The 24,271-nt window shown below is 42.4% G+C and overlaps 1 long non-coding RNA gene across 4 annotated transcripts in view; it reads right to left on the bottom strand.

The window, feature by feature from the left end:
* Nucleotides 1-23,898, bottom strand: part of LOC112668802 (uncharacterized) — a 71,234-nt gene extending 47,336 nt beyond the window's left edge. For 2 of the 4 annotated variants that reach the window (XR_007413481.1, XR_004803205.2), the window contains exons 1-5: nucleotides 23,677-23,898; nucleotides 22,683-22,798; nucleotides 22,395-22,538; nucleotides 9,250-9,342; nucleotides 8,877-9,009 (exon numbers count right to left, since the gene is read on the bottom strand). This is a non-coding gene — a long non-coding RNA (uncharacterized LOC112668802). The remainder of the gene's footprint in view (nucleotides 1-8,876; nucleotides 9,010-9,249; nucleotides 9,343-22,394; nucleotides 22,539-22,682; nucleotides 22,799-23,676) is intronic. The other 2 variants (XR_004803206.2, XR_007413482.1) reach the window with 2 other exon arrangements.
* Nucleotides 23,899-24,271: the final 373 nt, after the last annotated feature.

The following is a 24,271-nucleotide window of genomic DNA, read 5'->3' as shown; positions in this document are numbered from 1 at the left end:
ATGAACGTTGTATTAACTAAATAATTACCAGTAGATTCCACATAAAAGTAAGTAACTGTAACATTCATTTTAAAAGTACCAAAAGAATGGAAGAGAAAAGAGGTACCAGGAGTAGAAGAGAGAGAGAACCAGATGGGGTGGAATCAATAGGGAATGTTGGGATTTGAGTTGTATCTGCAATGGATTCCAACAGAGGAAACCCCTAAAGTCTGCTGCTTCAAACCAGCAGCTCTTCAGACTCTCTTGATTGTGATGCACGGTGAGGCATATATCTTACATCATGGGCCACTACATGGACTCATACATGGGTGCCATACATGAGCATTTTAATGAGGCAATTCTTACTCCCATGATGTGAGATGTCACCCTATATTTCCTATTCTCCTCCACTCTGTGCCATGCTATTTAACTGTCTTCCTTGTCTGTCCCCTTCCTCCTCCTCCCCTTTATCTCCTTCTGCTTCCATTTCTCCTCTTCTCCTTCCTCTGCTGCTGCTCATGGACAAAACCCATTAAATTCACTTCACAATCAACCAACAGGCAGTGCTAGTACATTCCAGACTGTAAGTGCCACCAGGGCAGGGCTCTCAGCTCTTGTTCATAGCTCTTTCTCCAGAACCCAATACATCCTCTGACACATATTTGGCACCTGGTGACACTTTGTTGAATAAGTGAATAAATAAATGTATCGAGAGTTACGTTTTGTAGAATATCCTGACAAGTTCTCCCTTGTCACATCTGAACCTGTAAGACCACTCCTATCTTTTTGGGGACCCTTTTAAAATCTACTATCTTCAAAGCTAAGGAAAGCAGATTGTATTTTATTAGTACAGCCCTCCCATCCATGCCATTAACCACTCAGTTGGCTCTATGAGCTAAAATGCAAATCTACTCGTTTAATTCCTCCATTTAAAACCCTTCTGTCTGTTTCTTTGCCTCTGTAATTCACATTCATCTGACACATAACAACATGTGTGAAGGCAGACACTGTTTACAGGCTCACATTTCCAGCCTTACCTTGCTTTTTTTTTCTTTAATCCTCTTAATTCAGCTACCCCATACAGTTATGATTCCCCTTCATATATATTGCCTCTCCCTAAGCTGTCCCTTCCACTGGGAATTCTTTGAAAGCCCTTTCCCTATCCCACTTGGTCGAAGTAGAAGCTCCTATACATTCTTATAGGTCAACTTCAAAGTGGACGCAGCCCCCTGGCCAATGCCATCAGATGCATATAACTCCTTATAGATAGTGCACAATTTGAACCCAGATATGTCATTTCTTATATCACTTTTTAGTTGTGTTTTGCTACTGTTTTCTCTCTGGTCCCTGAGCTCCTAGAGGACATAAAAGAATGGAACATTATTAATCTTCATCTTGTATCTCTGGCACTGAGCACCCAGTAAGTGTTGAAGAAAAATAGGAGAATAGGAAAGAAGATGAGGGGAGGGCTCACATAAAGGTCCTCCACTTGCTTATCACTGCCCTGTGCTGTGTCCATTGCTATTAAGTTCTATCCCCTTTATTGCTTACTCCAGCTTCTGAAAAATGAAATGATTATTAGGTTTTTATAACAATTTATCAGTTGGTGTGTTTTCACAGAGTTAGACCTCCAGCAGATGTCTGCTTCATTGAAATTCCTACTGGTACAAGATCTTAATTCTTTGCAGATTTTGAGACCTATATAGAAAAAGCATCATCTGTTATTTTGAGCCTGAAAATCTCTAACCCCTTAACCCTTTTTTCCCATTGAAATGATACTTTAATAATTTGAATTTTTATCAGATGAAGTTTTTCAAGAACATTACATTCTTATTCTCAAAACAGACGCATTGTGTCCTCCCTTTCTTTGGTTTCTAAATACTTGTCCTCTGTATGGAGCTCTTTTTTTCTCCTTTCCTTTCTCTCTTCCCCACCCCGGCACCTCTTCAATTCACTTGCTCCTGCTCATTCTTTGTGTCTTGGTTTGGCCAAATGACCTTTTCCAGAGTCCTGCAAGACCTCATCTGTTCCTTCTCCCTTTTAACTTCACTGAAAATCTGCCTTTTGTCAAGTCATTTATTCAATCACTATTTACTGAAGGTCTGTTTTATGTAATAAGAACAGTAAACAAGGGCAGCCCTGGTGGCTCAGCGGTTTAGCGCCGCCTGCAGCCCAGGGTGTGATCCTGGAGACCCGGGCTTGAGTCCTACATCGGGCTCCCTGCTTGGAGCCTGTTTCTCCCTCTGCCTGTGTCTTTGCCTCTCTCTCTCTCTCTCTCTCTCTCTCTCTCTGTGTCTCATGAATAAATAAATAAAATCTTAAAAAAAAAAGAACAGTAAACAAGACCCTTTAGGAAGGTGAAGACGTGGCCAAATTATAAATAAACAATAGCCCACAGTGATATGGTCCAACCTTGGAATGGAGATGGGGGAGGGAGGACTTCCCAGAAATGTGGCAACCAAGGTAAGACACTGATCAGAAAAGAGTAGCCTGTCACATAACAGGTCCTGTGAGCACGTTTTGTTCTCTTACAAAATGTGAAAGTTGTGTTCTTGAGAAAACACAACTTTGGTCAGGAAATCATGTTACAATAACAATCGTTTCTTTTAGGAAGGAAAGAATTCAGAGTGGAGAATTTCAGACTCAAAATAACAAAGCTGTTTTTCTTCCAAAAATTCCAGAGTTAAAGGTGTTTTTAATAGCTCAAAGTTGGTCTTGTTTTTGCAAGCTAAAAAGAATAAGTTGGCTTTAAAAAATGTTTCAAAACCAAACTACAATGCAGCTGTGTTTGCCCTGCAATGCACAGGTAGTCTCACTTGTGATCCTTGACCATGATCTGAACAGTTTTACGTGTAACATATACCTAACTAAACTGGGAGGCCAAAGATCACAAGAGTTAAAAAACAACAACAACAACACACACACACACACAAAATACCTACAAGAAAACACAAAAAACCAACAACAAGAGAAGTTTAGCAATGATTATATCTTACATGCATTTCTAACTCTCAGTTGTGTTATAACCAATAGAGATCTATGTAAGACAAGTTATGTATTCAATTAATGAATGAATTTATGGCTTTATGCCAGCGCGCACCTTGCAGATGCCTGTTGAATGAGTTCACTATGACAGAACCTTTGCTTCAACTTGAGTGTTTAAACTTCTTCACTGTGGGGTGCCTGGGTGGCTCAATGTTTGAGCATCTGTCATCAGCTCAGGTCATGATCCCGGGGTCCCAGGATGGAGTCCAGCATCGAGCCTCTGCAGGGAGCCTGCCTCTCCCTCTGCCTCTCTCTGTGTCTCTCATGAATAAATAAATACAATCTTTAAATATAAATAAATAAACTTCTCCACTGCAGGTGTCATTATAATGGATAGAACAAGTCCATGTTTTTAGACTTCTTTTGTTAAAACAAGTTGCATCCCTCTATTTCATATTTGGGCATAAATACCATCCTGAATCCTGTAACTGCTGAAGGCCAAGGTTCCCCTCTGGCCCAGACAAACTTGGACACCCCATTCTTCCTTGCTATGGATCCCACAGCTCACTCTGTCCCTGGGAAGCCCCTCCCTCCAAACCCAGTTGATCTCTTTGTTTCTCTCCTAGAATTTGCCATTTATGAATTTTACTATTACTCATTATGGAAAATAGAAGAATCCCTTATGGAGGAATATTACAAGCATCAGAATTTCCCAGGTCTCAGAGCCATGGCTCCCAGTGCCCAATCTCTCTGCCAAGAATCTTTAGAATCCACACTGAGTTTCTGACCTCCCTGTTAGCATCTCAGGACATACCCAGCTCACTTTCTTTTCTCTTCACTGCATGTGGTCCTGGATATGCTGTCAAGATGGGTCCACAAGTATGAACTAGTGTACATTGAAGTGTTTACTCTTAATGAGCTCATTGGAGTTTCTGTGAGCAGACTGGGAGACACAGGTAGCCTCTCACAGATTTACAGTCAGCAGATATTTACTGAGCACAAGCCATGCACCAGGTCAGGCCCTGAACATCCACGAAATCACTCTTGCTTTTCTTTGTTTGATTTCATTCCATGGTCACACAGGACATCAGTAGCATTCCAAATGCTCCCTCACTAGATAACTTTTCCTTTGGTGAATGGAAAACTTGGGAGGGAAGAGCACATTCTCATTCATCCCTAATGCTGCCTTCTACTCTCCACCCTCCTTGCCCTAAGGTAGGGTGTATGACATATCTAATCAGTGAGTTTGGGAGGACCCACTTGGCCTGTATGGCAGATCTGCTCACCTGTAAGGATTCTAGTCAGTTCTTAGCCAAGTTTAGCCAAGCCAAACTTCCTCATGATGGAAGGTTGCATTTTTCCAGAGTTCTTTATGACTGATGGCGTAAGTAGAATTCATTTAGGGAAGCCACATGTCTTAATGGGCTCAGACCAACCTAACAAGAAACCACAGTCTGGATGGCTAAAATGTCACAGCTGGTGGAGGCTGCAAGTCTGAGATCAGGCTACCAGCATGGCCAGGCTCTGATGAGAGCTCTCTTCTGGCTCGCTGGTTGGCCACCTTCTCCCATGTCCTCACATGGCAGGGTCTGGGGTTCTCCTTATAAGGGCATTATCTTCATCATGGGCTTATCTAGTTATCTCCCAAAGGCATCATCTCCAAATACCACCACACTGGGGGGTAGGGCTACCACACAGGAATTGGGGGGGGGGGGACACATTTCAGTCCATGGCACCACATGACTAAAAAACCTTAAGCCATATTGTCCACCCAGCTCCAATTAGTAACAAAGGGACTTCTGGATGTTCTTCCTTCTGGCTTAGCTGTTCACATTGGATCAGTTCCTAACTCTGACAGAGAATAGGACTTTATTTATTGAGCTCTCTTAAATGCCAACTGACCTACTCCTTGTGGAAGGAGATGGAGAGAATTCTATAGAGTTGCTACATGCCTCCAGATCAGTGCTTCCCAAATGGGGTGCCATGGATCATCATTATGTTTTGTTTTATAAAATATTAAAAGGGGGACACCTGGGTGGCTCAGGCCTTCAGCTCAGGGTGTGATACCGGGATCCAGGATCGAGTCCCACGTCGGGGTCCTTGTGGGAAGCCTGCTTCTCCCTCTGCCTGTGTCTCTGCCTCTCTCTCTGTGCCTCTCATAAATAAATAAAATCCTTTTAAAAAATTAAGAGGTTTAGTGAGGGGAAAAAAAACATATTCTGTGGTCAAAGAAGTTGTGGGACACTTCTCTCTAATCCCCTTTGAAAGACCACACATGTAATATGAGTTGCCCTTCCCCAAAGAAACTTGAGAGTATAACCTGGGGATTCCCACTCCTCCTTCATCACAAAATCCTTTTTACCTGAACAACAATTAACCTCATGTAGAACTGAAGCTCCTACATTTGGGGATAGCTGTTCTAGATGGTACCCTTCATCCTCCATGGTCTCCTGACACACCTTTTTATCTGGGTCCTTCCTACATCCCTCTCAAATTTCAGTTGAAAGCCTCCTTGATCAGGGGAGAAGTTCACTTTTAACAAGACCCTCTCTTCCCAGTAGCCTCTAGCGGTAGCAAGCTCATTATTCTGGCTTCTCAACACACAGTCTAGAAGGCCATGACCCATTTCTTTGAATTTCTACCAGGTTCACTCCACACACTTCCTTTCTCCTCTAAATGACCATCCTTCTGTGGGAGGAAGAAGAAATGTCAATACCTGCATCTTGAGGGCCTTCAGTCTTCTTTCCCAGGCATCAAACTATTAATACCCAGGCAAGTTTCAAGCTGCTTAGGGCTGGATCAATTTCACCCACACAGCCTGGAGGAAGTGGGAAGTGATGCTGGGTCTGACACATCTGGGCAGATGGGGCAGTTGGCACAGGAGTCAGCTCTCCTCCAGATCAGGCATGTCGGGTCTGCATGCAGACACCCTGTGCAGCTCAGCAGACTTCCAGATCACCCCTGGAGTCACAAGCCTCCTTCAGCCTGTTTCCAAGCATGAGCTGCAGCAGCTCTTTCAGAAGACACAGCTTTCCCCAGACCTGCCAGCCTGCCCACCTCAAAGCCTTTCCCTTCCCTTATTCCTCCACACTGCCTTCTTCCTCTGGCCAGTCTCATGACAGTGGTTTTAATCCCTCCTCTGCCTCTCTGAATCCTTTTTTTGTTTTGTTTTGTTTTGTTTTGTTTTGTTTGACTGCTTTGTTGGAATATGTCTCCCACCCATTCAGGAACTGCTTTATCCTCTCTAATAAGAAGGAGCCCAGAGAGAAATCCCTATGGACCTTTCACCTTCTCCCCAGCAGGGCACCCAATTTACTTTTATAGAACCTGTAATTGATGAGAGCCTGCAGGCAGAAAGACAAACATAACTTATTCTCTGCAGGTCACTGGAGCTCTGTCCACACCTCCTGGGCAGCAAGATAAATGACCATCTTTTGTGGCACCTTCTAAAACTCCCACACTCTTAACTGCTAAGCAAATTCTGATTGTTCATCCTCTTTGCCACAGAGACCTTAGCACAGTGGACACATGATTTTGAAACAACCTGACCAACCTCCATCTGCCTCCTACTTACCAGCCCCCTCTCATCTACTAATAACAGTATTTCTTGAACTATTTGGTACTTTATAAGCTGTCACAACTTTTTTGCATTGATGGAATGCCAATAACGGCTCATGCATTATTAAGTGCAATTGTTTGTCTTCGCTTGGGGTTGTGTTCTGAGTTTTTGTTTGATTCACACAGTTTGAGGGCCATGAGACTCCACAATTGGTTCAAGGTTTCCTTCTTTTTGCCATAGATCTACAGGGAATACGTTGGAATCATGGAAATATTAACTATGCAATACAATTTGAATATTACCATAAAAGTGTGTTGAAATGATAGGAAATACGCATAACAAAGATGATATTAATGTGGTGGTCAATTGGTATGGTTTTTACATACTATAATACATTGTAAAGATAGTTTATCACATAACAATTAAGGCAATTACATAAATATATTTAGCTTCCTGAGTAAAAAGGCAGTCATAGATAGTCTTAACCCTAGAAAAAGCAAATTTTTTATTGGCTTGCTAAGTTGCTGGGGCCAATATTACACAGGAGTGGTTGGTGGTAGGGCACTCTCCTGAAGGAAATTAACAATTACCTTGCCAGTCATCCTGGAGAAGCAGTTAATCTGGGGTCAAGAAATAGACTGGTTTTGGAATAGGGAAGAAAGAGACTCCCTCCTCTCTGAGGCTGGGAGCAGTGGCGATATGTGGGAAGAGTTGGAGTGGTTCAGGTAGCTGAGGTGAGATGTCTTAGGATATGCAGAGATAACTAAGCATAAGTGGCACCACTGAACATTCTGATTTTGCAGGAGCTCTCAAATTGGTGGCAGTATCAGTACCAGGGGCATAGTGAAATTCTAGTTCCTAAAATAGCAGCTGTAAGACTTCCTGTTTCAAGGGGAAGATTGGATTTCTTGCTCCAGAGTAGCCATCTGAGCACACAAGGTTGATACTGTGGACATGAGGAAAGCAGTGCCTTGCCACCTGGGCCAGGGAGGAGTCACCAAGGTCTATTCCATGGAACCAACAGAAAGTAGCTATTTTTCATAAGAACCAACAACAGGAGGGACAGCAAATTGAAACAAGAAAATTGGAATATGGGGGCCAGAAAAATGTACCCTTCCATGTAAGGATTACAATTCCACAAGAAAAGAAAATCCTCAGAAATTATGAAAGAGGGGCACTTTGATGTGAAATCATCTCCAGCAAGTAGGATAGTGGGTGCTCCTTCTATAATATCGTTGTAAAGGAAGCATGAGTCAAGGCTGCTGTTATCAGCAAGTGAGATCAATAACCAAGATTTTACAGTTAGACATCCATAACCAGCCAATCGAATGAGCTGAACCTGGTAAGACAAGAGCAGAAACTCACTGGGTTCTTTCACACCACTTTCCCTTTGAACCCCTCTCTTGACTCATTCCTCCTTGTCTGTGGTGAAATCTCAGAAAGGTCTCTTAGTTTTATAACTATGTTGTTGAACAAGTAGCCTTTGCCCCAGTACTAAAAAATAAATAAATAAATAAAGTCCAGTGAAATGTTGAAACTCCAAACTTTAGACAATTTAAAATCTTTCTCTGCCCCCTGTTCATGTCAATCTTAGTCAGGGAAGCAGAGATGTAAAAGGAAAGTATAGTGTATAGTGTCTTTTCTGTGTATTTTCTCTCTTAATGCTACCTTCTCCACCCACCAGCTACCACCTGAGACTCCTGCAGGTGTGAGAAATTCTGATAAGCCCTGTTTCTGTTTCATGTTGGAACCTTACGGATAAGATTGTTGTCCAGAAGTGGCTCTTCCTGTCTCCCAGTGACTTTGTCGGTTCTTCATAAACTCTCTGGGTCACTGGATCTTCTCAGTCACTGTTCCCTTGGTGACTTTCTCCTAGGATCCCTGGTCTTTTCTGGCCCACTCCCCTATTCTACTTCCCTCTCCACACCTGCAGATGGCCTTCTTAGGGAGAGTCTGTCTTGTGATTTGATGCCACATGCCCTTCCTAGAGGTCCACATTTGAATCTCCAGAAATATGCATGCATTCTTGGACCACAAAACCCTAGAAGTCAGACCCTTCCCAGAGCAGCTGTTCTTGCTCTCAGGCCAGCTGGAGAAGTGTCTACCTCAGCTCTCATTTCCTGAATTTTTGAATGTGAGTCAGATGCCAGGCTCTGAACCCCTCAACTCCAGGGAACACATGTCAAGTTCTTGAAATGTCTTTTTGAAGCTTTCCTTGCTTGGCTGGAGTTGTGGGGGAAGCACCCCCACTCTACTGGTGAAGAGGGGAGCAGGGACTCACAGGTCCCTGGCAGCTCTTACTCTGACCAGTGTTTACTTTTTAATCTCTCCGAAGTCCTTTATCCACCCTTACCTCTCCTATTACTGAAGCTAGAAGGGGTTTGGGGAAGCAGTATAAGCAGTGATGTGTTCACATCCTGGGAAGCACACTTTTCAGCATGTAGGAGCCCCACAGACCATTAGGTTGTTCTTGACCTTTGAGGACTCTGAAAAAATAGGAAGCACCTAATTTAGTATTCTTTTATGTAGATTTTAGAACAAATCATAGTTCCATCATCTATTTGTGAATGTGTGGCTATAAATCGCATTAACATCTCACAGAACTCAATTTGCAAAACCTGGGCTAAGAACTTTCTGATTAATTTGCACAGATAGAATCAGCCCAGCTTCCTTCTGAGAACAACACTTACTCAGAGTCTTAACGCTGAACGATCCAAAACACCTACCATGTTTCACTGCGATCAAACTTTAGGCGCAAAGTTGCCACTGTATTTGGCGTGTCTTCATAGCACAGGAGATTGGATTTGAATCGTTCCGCTCTATTTGGAACCAAAAAGCACAATTACACAACAATTGTTCTGGGCTTCTAAATGATGTCAGAGGGTGAGGAACATGTAAAACACAATTGTCTCATTTAGATAAATTACTTAGGACCCCAACCTCACCATTATAAGGCTGATCAACTTACTCACCAGCTTCATATTCTGAGATGCCATTGTTCTTTCTAACAACTCCATAAGGATTGAAAAAGATGCCTCCTCTGGGCAAATAAATGTGAAAGAAGTGGGACCCTGAACAAGTGCACCTCTATGCCATGGCCAGGTGTGGTCTGAATTTCAGCCCCAGGTGCCCCCAGAGCCCTGGACAAACTCTGCAATTTCAAGTGATAACCCTAAACCTATTTTAAATAAAGCAAATATTTACACTACCCATGTGATGCATACTCTTTAAAATATTATTTCTAATGTATATTAAAATTAACTCCATTTTCCACATCCCAAAGGCCTGTAGGATATTATATTTCCTGAGCATATTTTAAGGGGTTATGATCATACTGTATAGATGGCATTGTACAGTTCTTTCCTAATATAACATAACATAAGCTCTTTACACATTCTACAAATCTCTATCAATCTCACTTTAAATGGTTCATCCATAGATATCAATCAGAAACACCATCAAATCTTAGAGAACTCAGAAAACATCCAAAGATAGCTGGAAATAAAAAGCTCCAGGGACGATCTTTCTGAAGAAGATTAAGAGAGAAACATAGAGACAGATGGAAATTTTGAGACCCAGATTTTGGCAGGCCCTTTCCAGGGGTCAGGGTACAAGTCTTGAAGGGACTTCAGAACAGGTCAAGAATCTGGTGCTCACTGGGGTCCAGGGCTCTCTCTACTTGAAGAAAGCTGGATCAAACAGTGCCTCACTGGGCCAACTCACGCCAGCTTCCCAAAGCCAAAGATACAAACTATTTAGCCAAATATGTTGCTTTAAAGTCAAGTGAAAGTCAAGTCTTAAAAATAGTCAAAGGCATTCTGCAAGTCTAACTAGTCCTCTCTGAAATGTTCTGATGGACACTGAGTGAGTAGCATCAGCCTATGTTTGGCAGACAGGAAGTGAAATACTCACTTATGAGTTTCTAGTCACTGGAGGTCCAGGTTTGATGGCTCTTAGGGGACCAGAGTGGAAGTTCAGAGATAGACTTGGGTAGCTGTTATTTGCAGAAGGTTGTGTTTAAACTTTTCAGCCCTTTCATCAGAGAAGGTCCTCATCCACCATGCTCTCTCCCTCTTTCTCTCCTTTTTCTGTAAGAGGGCAAACTTTGGCCAGCTTCCCTTTTAAGGAAAATTCAGGATTGTACATCCTATACTTGAGCTCTCTAACTCATTGAATGAACTCTGATCAGTTACATAAATCCTTCTGGACTCTGGCAGTGACTTGTTATAGTTGAAGTTTCCTTAGCTTTTTGTCTCTATGAAAAGGATGATCCTGTTAGATTTCAGGTCACAATTCACGCATTTCATTCACTAAGTGTTTGCTGAACATCCTTTGTGAAATACAAAACAAGTTTTATAATAAAAACTATACTAAATAATTCATGAGCATAAACTTAAATTGTGTATATTTTCTGAATAGAAAAAGAAAGAAAAGTTGTTCATGAAAATTGTGGCCCCAAAGTGAAACAGATGGTTCACACAAAAGGATAGAGTTTGGAGAAGAGACTATTTATAAAAGCCTGTGCAGAAAGGGAAACCCACAAGGGACAATGAAGCACCCTGGGGCCAGCAACAGTGAAAATTTTTACCTCCCCTACACCAAAGAGGCAAGGGAAGAAGCTCCTATTAGAACTGAAGAGAGCTGTGGTTGTTAGAGATTATGGCCTCCCTGAAACTGTGGTTTTCATTAGAAGAAAGCACCCATTCCCAAACTGTAACCCAGAAGGAACACAAGGAGGTAAATACTCAAAGCCTTTGTCTCCTTCCTCTTCCAGTCTTCTGTAAATGACTCTGACTGAATCCCGCAGGAACCCAACAACCCTTAGAATCCAGTCTCTCAGGGAACAGAAGAGCCATGGAAGTGTAGGGAGTGCAGCTGGGAGAGCAAATGAAGAGCATCCAACACAATCCAACTCAATGCCTTTGTCCATTTGCATTCACTTTTATTGTTTGGATGGAAAATACCTGTCCTTAACAGGTGGGACACACAAAATTTTTCCAGGTATTGTATCATCACCTAATAATGCCAATTCAGTCAGTCATTCCCACCTTAAACCTAAAATATTAACACCAAGAGGGCTCTTTGTATAAGGTAATGGGGCAGGAGAGGAAGAAGACAAGGGAATAATTAATTCACCCAAAATTTAGCTGTTACAGTCCACACTTCTGTAACTAGTCACAATGCATGGATTGATAACCATAGCTTCCTTCTACCACGTCAAAATTACTATCTACAAAACATCTCTTGATCTTTCTACCTGGTGGAATGATGAAACCGTCACTTTTTTAGATTCTGAGTAATTGATCACCTTTCTTTATTGAACAGGACCAGCTTTCTACTGATCAAGACTATTGGGCAAGGAAGTACTAAGAAGGACCCAGAAAACTTCCTTGGCTCCCAGATTGGTCTTCAATTTAGTCCTTCTGGGTGATAGGGCATAATGGATAGAAGCTTATTGCTTCAAATCCTTTATCATAAAATGAGTGACCAAAATGGTCCCCAGTGACCTCTGCCTCCTGGAGTTCACACCCTTGTGTAAACCCCTCCCCCTAAGTGTGTGAGTGTGGGCTAGACTTTGGAGACTTGATTCTAATCTATGGAATTATATTCCTGACTAATCTCACAAGGCACACTGAGATTATTAAGGATTTGATCTCTTTCCCTGTCTCCCTCCCTCCATTTTTCTCACTTTTGGCATACTTGTTCTGATAAAACATGCTGATGTGCTGTGAGGGACCCTATGGAGATGATCTGAGGGTAGCCTCCAGTCCACAGCCGAGGAACTGAGGAATGAAAGCCCTCAGTCCAACAGCTATTGCACAACTAAATTCTGCTGACAACCATGTGAGTAAACTTAAAAGCAGATCCTTCTCCAGCTGAGCCTTCAGATGAGATATAACCCTGACAGATGCGTTGACTGTAACCTTATGAGAGACCTGAAAGTCTAAGATTCAGTTAATAAATTGCCTGTTGTTTTAAGTCACTAAGGTTCAGGATGATTTTCTACGTAGCAATAGATAAATAATACAACAGATGGTATACTGTGGGCTATCACCAGGATGGATAAGACAGCACACAATATTCTCATTGGTGATCAGGATTCAATCTTTACAGTGACACTTTTTGTGCCTGTTGATTGAGTAGCATAAGGAGTCCAAAATGTCTAGGAAAATTCTCAACTTCAAATTTAACAGAACCATGGCTGTGTTTTCTGGTAGTAGCATTCTTCCCTTGGGCACAAGGACCTCTAAACACTCTAAGGGTAAAGTTGTTGGGAAAGGAAGCAAAAATTCCTTAAGTACACTTTCACCTCTATTCTTTTGTAGAAAGGGAGACTACACAATATACAGGCAGCTGATTTAAGGCACAAACTACACCTAAGAAATTCTCACTTCCTAGAGTATTGTCTTTCAACTGGCACCATAAGTGCTTCAACAGGCATTCCCTCAGTTTATCAAATCATCTTCTCTTCCGTGATGGAAATAAATGGATGTAAGTGTAGTGGTGTTCTTCTTTCATCATAAAATAAATTTCTTTGTCAGAGGCAGAGGCAGTAAGTGTGGGACACCATGGCAATAGATAAAACCTTCATAAGTCAATGACTGGTGGTGCAGACAGAAGCACTGCAAGCCAAGAAGGTTAGTTTATATTTATACTATATCTACCTACCTACCGACACATACACACATACACACACACACACACACACACACACATTCTCTTGTATATAAATTGCTACTTCATCCACAAGAAAAGAAATCTAATGGAATCTACCTGCATTAAGGTAGATGACTTATTCTCCAAAGAAAAGTGCCAAATCAGAAGCTCAGCAATGGTTTCTGTTTCAGAGTGGAAGTAACCAACTAAGCCTACATAAGAGGAAGATGAAGGTTCTCCACTTGGGGTCTTACAAGTTCAAAGTCAAGGTGTTGCCTGGGCTGGGCTCTTCTATGGAAGTTATGGGGAAGAATCCAGTTCTAAACTCATTCAAAGTATTGGCAAGATTCAGTTCTTTGCCATTTGAGGGAAAGATGCTAGAGGATGCTATTGAATCCATGTTCCATTACCCAATCCAGTAGGCAGTTACCGTCATTCTCTGTCATTTATGTCAATACATCAATCTCAAAACATAAATGAATGTCCCTCATTGACAGATTTCTTCTGATATAATCATATATATTGTAATCTCTCTGATCTATTACTCTTAGAATCAACACCCATAATCTCTAGACTTTTGTTGAAAAAAGTCAGCAAGATACTGCAAATCTAGCAGGTCATATAGATCTGGTGAAGATGACTGCAAACACTTTGCTGTTTGTATTAGTTTGCTGAGTAATAATCCACCCTAAAACTTAAACTACAATAATAGTCTCTCTCCCTTTGGAACAGGTGTTGTACTTCTCTGAATAGGACTCTAACTGTCACCTCAAGCCTGGAGGCAATGAGATTGTGCACGCAGGTCCTGAGAATTCAACAGTTCCTAGGATGAAGGAATTATGGCTAGGAAGTCTTCTCCACAGACAGGGACAACAAGGAACGTTCAAGGAGAGCTCTCAGTTGCAATTCTTTCCAGCCAAAATCCTCATCCCATATCTTAGGGCCTCATTCTGTCCTCTAGTCCCTTGCTTTAGCATAAGATATGTGGCAGCCATAGCCCTTATAATCTGGCCCTGAGTTTGACCACCAGAAGCTATTCATGGACATAAGAGACTCATTCAAAGTGACCATAGGGGCTTTCTAATTTTACCCCCATACCTTCTCAAGGACATTCAAGTCTTGCAATTTGTCCTTTTCTCTGTATACTCTCTCTAGTGCCACCAGATGCAACCTGCCCACATGACATCTCTGAAATCTCTATTGTTGCCATAGTGACTATGTATATCAGTCCTTCAATCTCCCCAAGTCTTGGTCTCCACCAGCACTCTCTCCCATGTTGTCACCAGCAATAATTTGAGTAATTGACACCAACACATGCCACAGATAACCAGTGTCTCATTCTGATAGCAAGGAAATTGTCAGAGGACTCATCAGATATGTGAGCAATCCAATTCCTGAATATTATTTGACGAGTTCTGGCACAATTGCTGTATGAACCAGGGTCCTGGCTAAGAGTTTCAGGAAGGAACCATTTACAAATGCGTGCACAGACCTAAGGAGCAACAGTAAGAGAGGGTGAAGCACCTGGGGTCATCCACAGCAGGTAGCTGTAACCCATCTTAGGTCTAGAAGGGACATGGGATGGTGAGAGCCATCCCCTGAGAGAGGCCTGGCCCATTAGAGCTGGCACTTTCAGGACAGGAGCACAGCATTCTTAAACAAAGACCTGGTGGGGAGGAACCCAGGGAACTGGACACCCCAACCTCTCCCTCCTCATCCTGCTCATCTCCTGCCAGCCTCTCCCATTGACCAAAACCACCAGGAAGCCCAGGGCAAAGAATCCAGGCAGATGCTCTTTATAGAAGTCCACTTTCTGGGTGCAAAGCAAGTGTGGGCAGCAGATCTGGAGAGGCACACAGAAAATTCCCAGCACCATGACCCAGCTCCAGACCATATGTTCTCCACACAAAACCTGACCGTCGCTTCACTCTGATTGAGGTCCTGCTTCCTGCTCTCTCCATATGTTCTGAATCTGCCCAGAATACAAACATAACATGATCCCGTGTGGGTCACTGGTTGTTGATGGCAAGACTCTTACTTATATTGTCCTTGCTATATTGTCTCCCCTTTCTTGACTCTGGTGTCCTTTTAAAAAGAATTTCCATTCCCAACTCATTTTGTTTCACTTACCCTCCTGAACTGCCATCCTGATGCTTGTTAGCTATTCTTGAATGTACATATAGCTTTGTAAATATGTAATTTTGTTGTATGAGCATTGGTGTCTTTAACTTGCAGGAATGGCATTGCATGAATACGGTTCATTACATTCCTTACCTTTTTTTTTTCCTTACCTTTTTCATTCTATATTTATCAGACCCATTTGTGTTGCTATGTATATAACCAGTTGGCTTCTTCTAACTCCTGCTAATTAACATTCTCTAGCTAGCATCCATTCATTACTTGTAGCCATTCCCTCCAGCAATGGATCCTAAGGAGGCGTCTACCTCCCAGACACTGCAAACAACACTACCATGAACACCCTTTCACCTATGTCCTCAGGGACAGGCATGAAAAATACTCAGAGCTGCATATTCAGAATTGGTGTCCCGGGTCAGAAAGACTCTCACTTTTGGATCTCCTGAATGTGAGTTCTAGCTCTCTCTTTAAATGTGGCTCAATTGTTTATGATCCTTCCATTCGATCCAGATTTTCTTATTATGAACTGTTTTAGTACCGGCTTCTTAGTTATGATTGTAGCATGGAAATGAAGGACAGCAATGTTTTGTTTTCTAAGTGAGGGAAGTGGAAGCTGGAAATGTGACTTCTAATTCATTGAATTTTCTTTTTCGTTTGACTGCAAGTAACTTCAATGAGTAACCTATTTCTGATGTGCCAAGCACCAGAGAGAAGAGCTATGGGACCCTGGCAGCAATGTGGCAAGGCTGGCATCTCTAAACTCATCTCACAGACATGATAATGGAGGGACAGAGAGACAGAGACTGCCTATGACACCAGAGTTGATGAAGACAAAAGTTGTGCTTTCTGACTCCAAGTTGCCCACATTTGCCTGCAACACGCCGCCCTGCAAGCATAAGAAATGGTCGCGGTCCCTCTGTTAAAGGTAAACTGAGACAAACAAAGGGAGATGGTGAGAAATCCAGGTGTGTCTTGTTGCACTTTAGCATGTATCCCCCAAATAAATTGAGTACCTGAGACCTTTTGACCTCATCTAATAGCTATAATTGGACTGCTGACACCTCTGCCTTTCTAAAAGTATGTTTTTTGAAAGTTAAATTTATTTGGTAATAAGGAAAAGGTTCTCAATATAAAAGATTTAGGAAAGCATTAATCTTTTCTAGGAGAGCATGATCCTAGATCAAATTATCACTCATAATAGCTACTATAAATTGAGCTTTTTACCCTGTCCCAGGCATTGTAAGGCTAAGTACTCACAACTACATTATTCTTCACCCTGTGACTTGCTGGACAAATGAACACAGATCCCCTCTGCTCCTACTGACCCTACAATTCAGATTATGGGCATCAATAGGATATCACCCTGGGTTCTGGGGCCTTTGCCAGTGCTGCCTTCACCTCGGTAGATGAGCTCTCAATAAAACAATTCCATGGTTCTTATTTGCTTCCTGCTCCCTGTGTATAAATTCTTTCCCAAAAGAAAGGAGAGATCACTGTAGAAGAGTGGAACCCTCCCACCCTGAGCCCCTGATACTTGTAACCACCCATATGCATCATTTGTAAGCAAGAGATAAGGTAGCAGGCTGGGAGATGGTAAGTGACACTTCCAAGTGGTGGAAAGGAGTATCCAGCTGTTCTGCGAGTCATTCTAACGTGTTAGTGTTGGCCCATTGGGAAATGCAAGCATTTTGAGGGGAGAGAAGGGAATGGCTTCTATCTAAAAGACAAAATCATAATACCTGGCACCACTGTTGGGAAATGTTGGTGTGGAATTTTGACTGCTAGATTACAGGTTTGCTTACACTGATACTTGCTTGTACATAGAATTTACCCATGCTGTAGATCCTTGGAATGCTCTCCTAGTTTTCCTGATTAAACCCTGCTACTCCGAGTCTGCTTTGCATCAACAGTAGGAGAACTTGAGCTCTAATGCCCAGCCGCTCAGTCTGCACAGGGCACATTCTTACCCATGAGGGCACAGCAGACCAAGCTCAGGCCCAAGGCCTAGAGCCCTCTCCCATACTCTTTGACACTCCTGGTACACCAATTTCTTTTCAGATCCTCCAGACTCGCCCATTCTTCTCCCTCTCCCTTTATAAGTCAGCAAGCTCTTGCATAGACATCAGCAATTCTTATCAAATCTTAAATGAGATGAGGCTTGTAGATTTTATTTTTTCGAAACACCCACCTGAAGTGGGGAAGCTATCCCCTGCACACCAGCAGTGGGTCCCTGGCTTTACCTGGAGAAGGTCTCACTCCTGCCTTGTCCTTTTTGCAGTTGCCTCTAGGGAAGTGCCTGCCTGGTTTTAAGCTGGAATCACCCTTCTGCATCTCCTCTGCTTTGTGCATCACAGCTCCGGAGACTGCCCAGACCAAGGCACTCCTCCTGCCTCCTGCCAACTGTCCAGCAGTGCCAGACGGTCACTGCGGCTTGCCTTCTTCTGATAAACAGCCCCATCTCCTTCTTGTGTGTCCTTTCATAAGTAAAGTCAAGTCAAAGGGTTTTTGATCTGTGGGATATTTTCCCCTTTACCCTAAGGCCTCCTTGTGGAATGAAGGATTCTGAACTCTAAAGGCACCTCACGAATTTGTACAAGTATTTAGATTGTGGTTAGGGGCTAAGAGCTTCTTTCATTGTCCCTCAAAAAAGACCAGGTAAGTAATCTCATATTCCTCTCACCCTTTATGTGCTGTGGACTCCAGAGTGACAGGCACAGAATGACCATGAGGTGGGAAGAAGCTCCATGCCCCCCAATGCACATACACAGGAAGGCTCTGGGGTTTGCCTGGGCAGGGGTTGAGATCCCCATCAGTACTACATTAAAGAACAATAAAACCTTTCATGTCAAAGAAGCCAGTCCAGGCAAAACCGCCCTGCAGAGGGCAGAGATGTGCAGAAATGCCAGGGGTGACACGCAGGAACTGAGTCTGAGCAGGGCAGGTTTCTGAGTCTCCTGCCACAGGATGAGGAGCTGCTCCTGCCAGGGAATTAGTTGCTTCATTAGCTACGGCCAGGCTCAGCCCAGGGAGTTAATTGTGGCCCTGTGCTTTCAGAAAGCAACCTGGGCACCACAAGCTGTAGTCACAGACAAGACATGTTCCTGGTAGCCGGGCCGGTGTCCTCCCTTCTCTCCAGCCAGACAGAGGGGCCTCACATCACTTCAGAGAGAAAGAGAGCTTGATTTGCTTGGGAACTTCCGTCTTGGGTCCTCAAAAAGCAGAGGGTTTATTTTCCCAAAGGAAAATTAACAGAGGACAATTTCCTTGTGTGTGTGTGTGTGTGTGTGTGTGTGTGTGTAGATGACGAAATGATTTAACCAAGGGAAGTATGTGAATGGTATGGAATAATGCCTGGAGAAGGTCACACATTTGCCCTGGAGTCAAGGAAGGCTGCATGTTATTTTGCTTGGAGCTCATCTGGCCTCTCCAGATTGGATAGCTCCAGGCTCCCGAGGCATGGTTGAACTATACAAATCTGATTTCATTTAAAATTGTGTATAGGGATCCCTGGGTGGGTTTAGCATCTGCCTTTGGCCCAGAGCGTGATCCTGGAGTCCCAGGATCGAGTCCTGCATCAGGCTCCCTGCATGGAGCCTGCTTCTCCTTCTGCCTGTGTCTCTGCTTCTCTCTGTGTGTGTGTCTCTCATGACTAAATAAATAAAATCTTTAAAAAACTAAAATAAAAAAATAAAATTGTGTACAAATGAATGTATTTATAAAATAATAATTAGTTCTGCAATTCTTGGAAAAGAAATGTGTGTATACATATAGGGAAATATATATAAAGAAAAATATATATTTATATAGGCATATGTATTTTATATATATCAAATCCAATATCACATCATACGTGTGTGTGTGTGTGTGTGTGTGTGTGTGCATATAGCCCTTCTGGAAGAAGCCCAGGGATAGATGTTATGTAGAGTTTTCAATCCACAATGTCAGTAGCAGGAATGGCAGTTCCTCCTCCCCAAACCATCAGCTTGCATCTGATAAGACCAGCCAGTCACCAATATTATTCTGTAAGGGCCCTTGTCAACTGGCTTATCATAATCCAGTTTTTGGGGTGTGGTACCCTTTTGTGCTTGCTCTACACTGGAGCTAGGGCCCCCAAATGATCTTTTCTAAAGCTGTCTGTAAAATCTTCAAACAAGTGCAAAGTTGAACAGATCTGACTGCCCAGCTGGATGCTTCTATCACATGCCTTCCTTCTCTGGAGCTCATTGGGATCCCCAATAGGGAGCAGACCACAGCACCTGCCCATACCATCCCTCACCTACTTGCACTTTAGAACCAGCCCCCACCTCACCCCTCCACCTGCTAGTCCCATTCTCAGGAGGCTTCAGAGAAGTCAAAAATAGCTTCTCATCAGAAAAATTTCAGGCCCTTGCTTGAACATAAAAACCTTTGAGAATGGCCTTTTCAGCTTCAAAGCCACCGTGGTGGGCAAAGCTTCAAAGATAGGGCAGTGTTCACCTTTGATGGTCTGGGTCTTTAAAGCAGTGGTCTTAACCTTTTTCTAGGTCACAGAACCCTCTGGAAACCTAGTAAAAAGCTATGGAGTTACATGCCATTAAAATCAACAAGTTTAATGGAAAAGTTGCCTGCTGTTGCCATGGGCTTGTAGGCAACACCCTGAACACCACCCACAGACCCCACACACAATAAGGATTCTTACTCTGAAATCATGGCCAAGATGTCTACATGAAGGTATCTTTTCTAAGTCTTGTCTGAAGGACCAGAGTGAGCATCTATCTCTCTGATCTCATTTCTCAGTATTTTTACTTTTCCCAATTTCTCAGAGCTGTACTCCATCCATCCATCCATCCATCCATCCATCCATCCATCCATTCAACCAACCATCCATCCATCCAGTGCTGACATTCAGTAAGTGCATATGATGTGGGTGGTATTTTTTATGGTCAGCATCTACTCTGATTGGTAGGGGCCTATGTCTCAGGCTTATTTTGAACATAACTCCTACATTTGTCATTCAGCTGTCCATCTATGCATCCTTCCATCTAACCATCTATCCACTGCCATTCAGTCATTGCAAAAGAAATTTCTATGTTCCAGAAACCATTCAAGGCAGTAGGAAGACAGTAGAAAACAAGGCAAGATTCCTGCCTTCCTGTCATTTGCAGTTGAATGAAGAGAGGGACAAACAAATAACAGTTACAAGACAATGGGAAAAATATGCTAGAGAAAGAGCAGGACACTTTGAGAGCATGTAGACGGGAACTTTGTCCAGATTTGGGGCCAGGGGTTAAGGAATGCCTTCTGAAGAAAAATATGTATTGTTGAGAATAAAGGATGAGAGTTACCCTCAATATAGGGCAGGAGGAACAGCAGATGAAAGAATATAAAGCTGTCCAGAGACCTGAGCTTTATCCTGAAGGCAATAGAGAGTCACTACAGGGTTTTAAGCAGAATAAATAATGATCTGATTTAAGGTTCCTGAAGATCACTCCAGCTCTCCAGAAGAGAAGATGCATTGGAGGAATCAAGACAAGGCACGAAGCCAGAGAAGGGTGTTGCAATGTCCCGAATGGTGGCCTAGATTTGATAATAGCAGCAGGGTTGGAAGAAAGTGGTGGGGCCTTTGGTGAGACATAGAGGGTAGGTTGGGATGGGTAGGTAAGGTTGGGATGACTTGCTAAATTAGAGGGTTGGCTAGGGGAGAAGGAAAATAAGGATAATGCTTTGGTTTTGAGTTTCAGCCATGAGGTGGCTGCATGTGCTGCTTATAGGAATGATGAGGAAGAGTGCAATTTGGCAGGATTATACAATAAAGGCAGCTTTGGACATGTTGGGTTTTAGTTGCTGGCAAGACACTCAAGCAGAGGTGTCTAGCAGCCAGTTGGGCTTAAGATGCAAGAAAGGTCCACCTGGCAATACAGAATTGTCACTAGAGTATATGTGATCTTTAAAGCCTAAAGTAGAGTGTGCAGAGCAGAGATTTTTCAGAAAGGAAATGTTGTAATCCCCTTCAGGGGACATTTTGGAAATGTATGCAAGTACTTTTAAACTGTCACTGTGATTGGGGACACTGGTCGGCTTTTATTGGGTGGGGCTCAGGTATGTTAAATGTCCTACAAAGCTGGAGACATTCCTACGTAAAGAATCCTTCATCTTGCATGACTCTCTTGCTGTTTATAATGACCTGTGTTTAGACACTAATTCCAAATAAGCAAAAAGCAATTTTTTGCATTGCTTTAATACACATTGATTTTTATATACATTGAATTTAATATACATTGATTTTCTAGGAATGTAACTATAGGGTAAGATGAGGAAAGATTTTTCCATAAAGACTGCTCCCATATTTGTATGTCCAGGCCAGACTTCTCCCCTGAAATTCTGCCTTGACTGTCATCTGCACGATCAACATCTCCACTTGGATGTCTAACAAGTAGAACAAACCAAAATTAAGACTGGACTGCTGGTCTTTCACCTGACTTAACACCTGCTCCACTCACTCTTACCCATCACCATGGGGAGGGACTTCAAGTTGCTTCTCCCACACCTTCAACTCATCCTTGACGCCTCTTTTTTCTCACTGACATCCAGTTCATCAGGAAATCCTGGTGGCTCTACTGTTGAAATACCTCCAGTAATTGACTATTGCCCATCTCCATCCCATTATCTCTGGCACTTGGTTTATTGCAATTACACTCACCTGGGCTCCCACTCTCATTCTTCCACTTGTACTCACCAGCAATAGAGTGATCCCATTATAACCTAAGTTGGACTACATCCCTCTTCTGCTCCAACCCCTTCAATAGCTTCCCATTTTGCTCAGAGAAAAAGCTAAAGTCTTGACAACAAACTATAAGACCTCTCAGATTCCTCTCCTGGACCCTGCTCTCTTGTCTCATCTCTCTCCCCACCCCCACTCACTCCTTCCAGCCTCAGTGGCCCCCTTGTTGTTTCTTAACATAACCTGCAGAGCATAATCTCATATTTCAGTCTCGACATTGGCTGTTCCTTCTGCCTACAGCACTATTCCCTCAATTATTTAAACAGCTAACTCCCACATCTTCAAGGTTGGGCTTAGATCTCAACTTTTCAGGGATACCTGAGTGGTTCAGCAGTTGAGTGTCTGTCTTCTGCTCAGAGTGTGATCCTAGGGTCCCAGGGTCCAGGGATGGAGGCCCGCATCGGGATCTCTACAGCGAGCCTTCTTCTCCCTCTGCCTGTGTCTCTGCCTCTCTGTGTGTCTCTCATGAATAAATAAATAAAATCTTTTTTAAAAAAAAAGATCTCAACTCTACAGTAAGGTCCACACTATCATTTTTAAAATAGCAATTCACTTTTAGCCAGCACCTCTGAGCCCACTTCCCATATTCCCCATAGTCCTCCTCACCTTCTAACATATATATCATATCATTTGCTTCTTAGGTTTACACTGGATACATGTCCATCCTACGACATGTAACTTATTTTTGTTCACTTTTAATTCCCAAGTGTCTTGAATAAAACCTGGAGAATAATAAGTGCTCAATGATAATAATAATAATAATAAAATAATAATAATAATATTTAATAATAATAATAATAATAAATATGTATTGATCATGTCTCCTGCACATTTCTTAACTGGATTTTTTTTGTTTTTTGGTTATTGAGTTTGATAAGTTATTTATAGATTTGGATACCAGCTCTTTGCTAGAGGGTAATTATTCTAAGCAAAATAAGTCAGTCAGAGAAAGACAAATACTGTATAATCTCACTCATATATGGAATTTAAGGAACAAAACAGATGAAGATAGGGGAAGGGAAGAAAAATAAAATAAGATGAAAACTGAGAGGGAGGCAAACCATAAGAGATGCTGAATTCTAGGGCACAAACTGAGGGTTGCTGGAGGAGAAGTGGGTGAGGGGATTAGGTAACTGGGTGATGGGCATTAAGGAGGGCACATGAGGTAATGAGCACTGGGTATAATACACCATTGATGAATCACTAAATTCTACCTCTGAAACTAATATAACTCAATCAATCAATCAATAAATAAATAAAGAATGAATGAATGAATGAATGAATGGTGGTAAAAATCAGCTCTTTATCATCATGTATTCCTCTCAAACTACTGATTCTGGTTTAAATTCCACAAGAGCTTTCCTTCTTGATATTCAACATCTAGCATTCAGAACCAAAAAAACAAAAATGAACTCACTGTCTCAGAATAGTAATGACAACAACAAAAGCTTTGTCTTTCAAGATTGTTGTCTCTTCTAGTTCAGATCCACCCAAAACCTTGCCTATGTCATTGGTGTCAGACCATGATTGTGATAAAGTTGGGGAATGAGATTGAGGTACTCCAAGGTGAGTGGAAGATATCACAGTAAATAACCCTCACCTGATATCTCAAATTACTATCTGTATCTTTGAGCCACTCTGGTCTTTGGGACATTCTTTGGTTAAGTTATAATCTTACTTTCTCTGAACTTCATTGCTTATCCTTGGTTTCACTTTCTGGAAACTAAAAGGACAGGACTCCACCTTCTTGCATATGGAGGTCTTAGAGAGATTTGAGGACTGGGCTAAGTCCTCAGCCTTTGCTTCCCCTGTCATTGTCCTAGCATCTGGTCTTCTCATTTAAACATCTCCAGGCCCTTTATCTTCCTCCTATGACATGAGCTTAAGTCATATTAATGTCCTCATAATATCCTCTGCATGGGCTCAAATTTGTCTCTGTCCCTCTGCAGCACAGGCCCCGTGATTGGACACAATTATTTGAGTTGTTATGTAGCAGGTGCATGGTTGAGCAGGAGAAGTCGTACCCGACATTTTAGTTATCTATTTCTGCAGCCACTTCACAAATGTCCAGAAGCTCAAATGTTATCCTAAAGGCAACAGAGGGTAACTGAGGGGTTTTAAGCAAGAGAATAATGAGCAGAATTGAGTTTCACTAAGATCACTCCTGCTCTTCAGAGAAGAGAATGGACTGGAAG

The sequence above is a fragment of the Canis lupus genome, chromosome 10 (genome assembly GCF_003254725.2).
Source record: "Canis lupus dingo isolate Sandy chromosome 10, ASM325472v2, whole genome shotgun sequence".
Taxonomy (NCBI): domain Eukaryota; kingdom Metazoa; phylum Chordata; class Mammalia; order Carnivora; family Canidae; genus Canis; species Canis lupus.
Note: the sequence above shows the minus strand (reverse complement) of the source record. Positions and strands in the feature narration are given on the sequence as shown.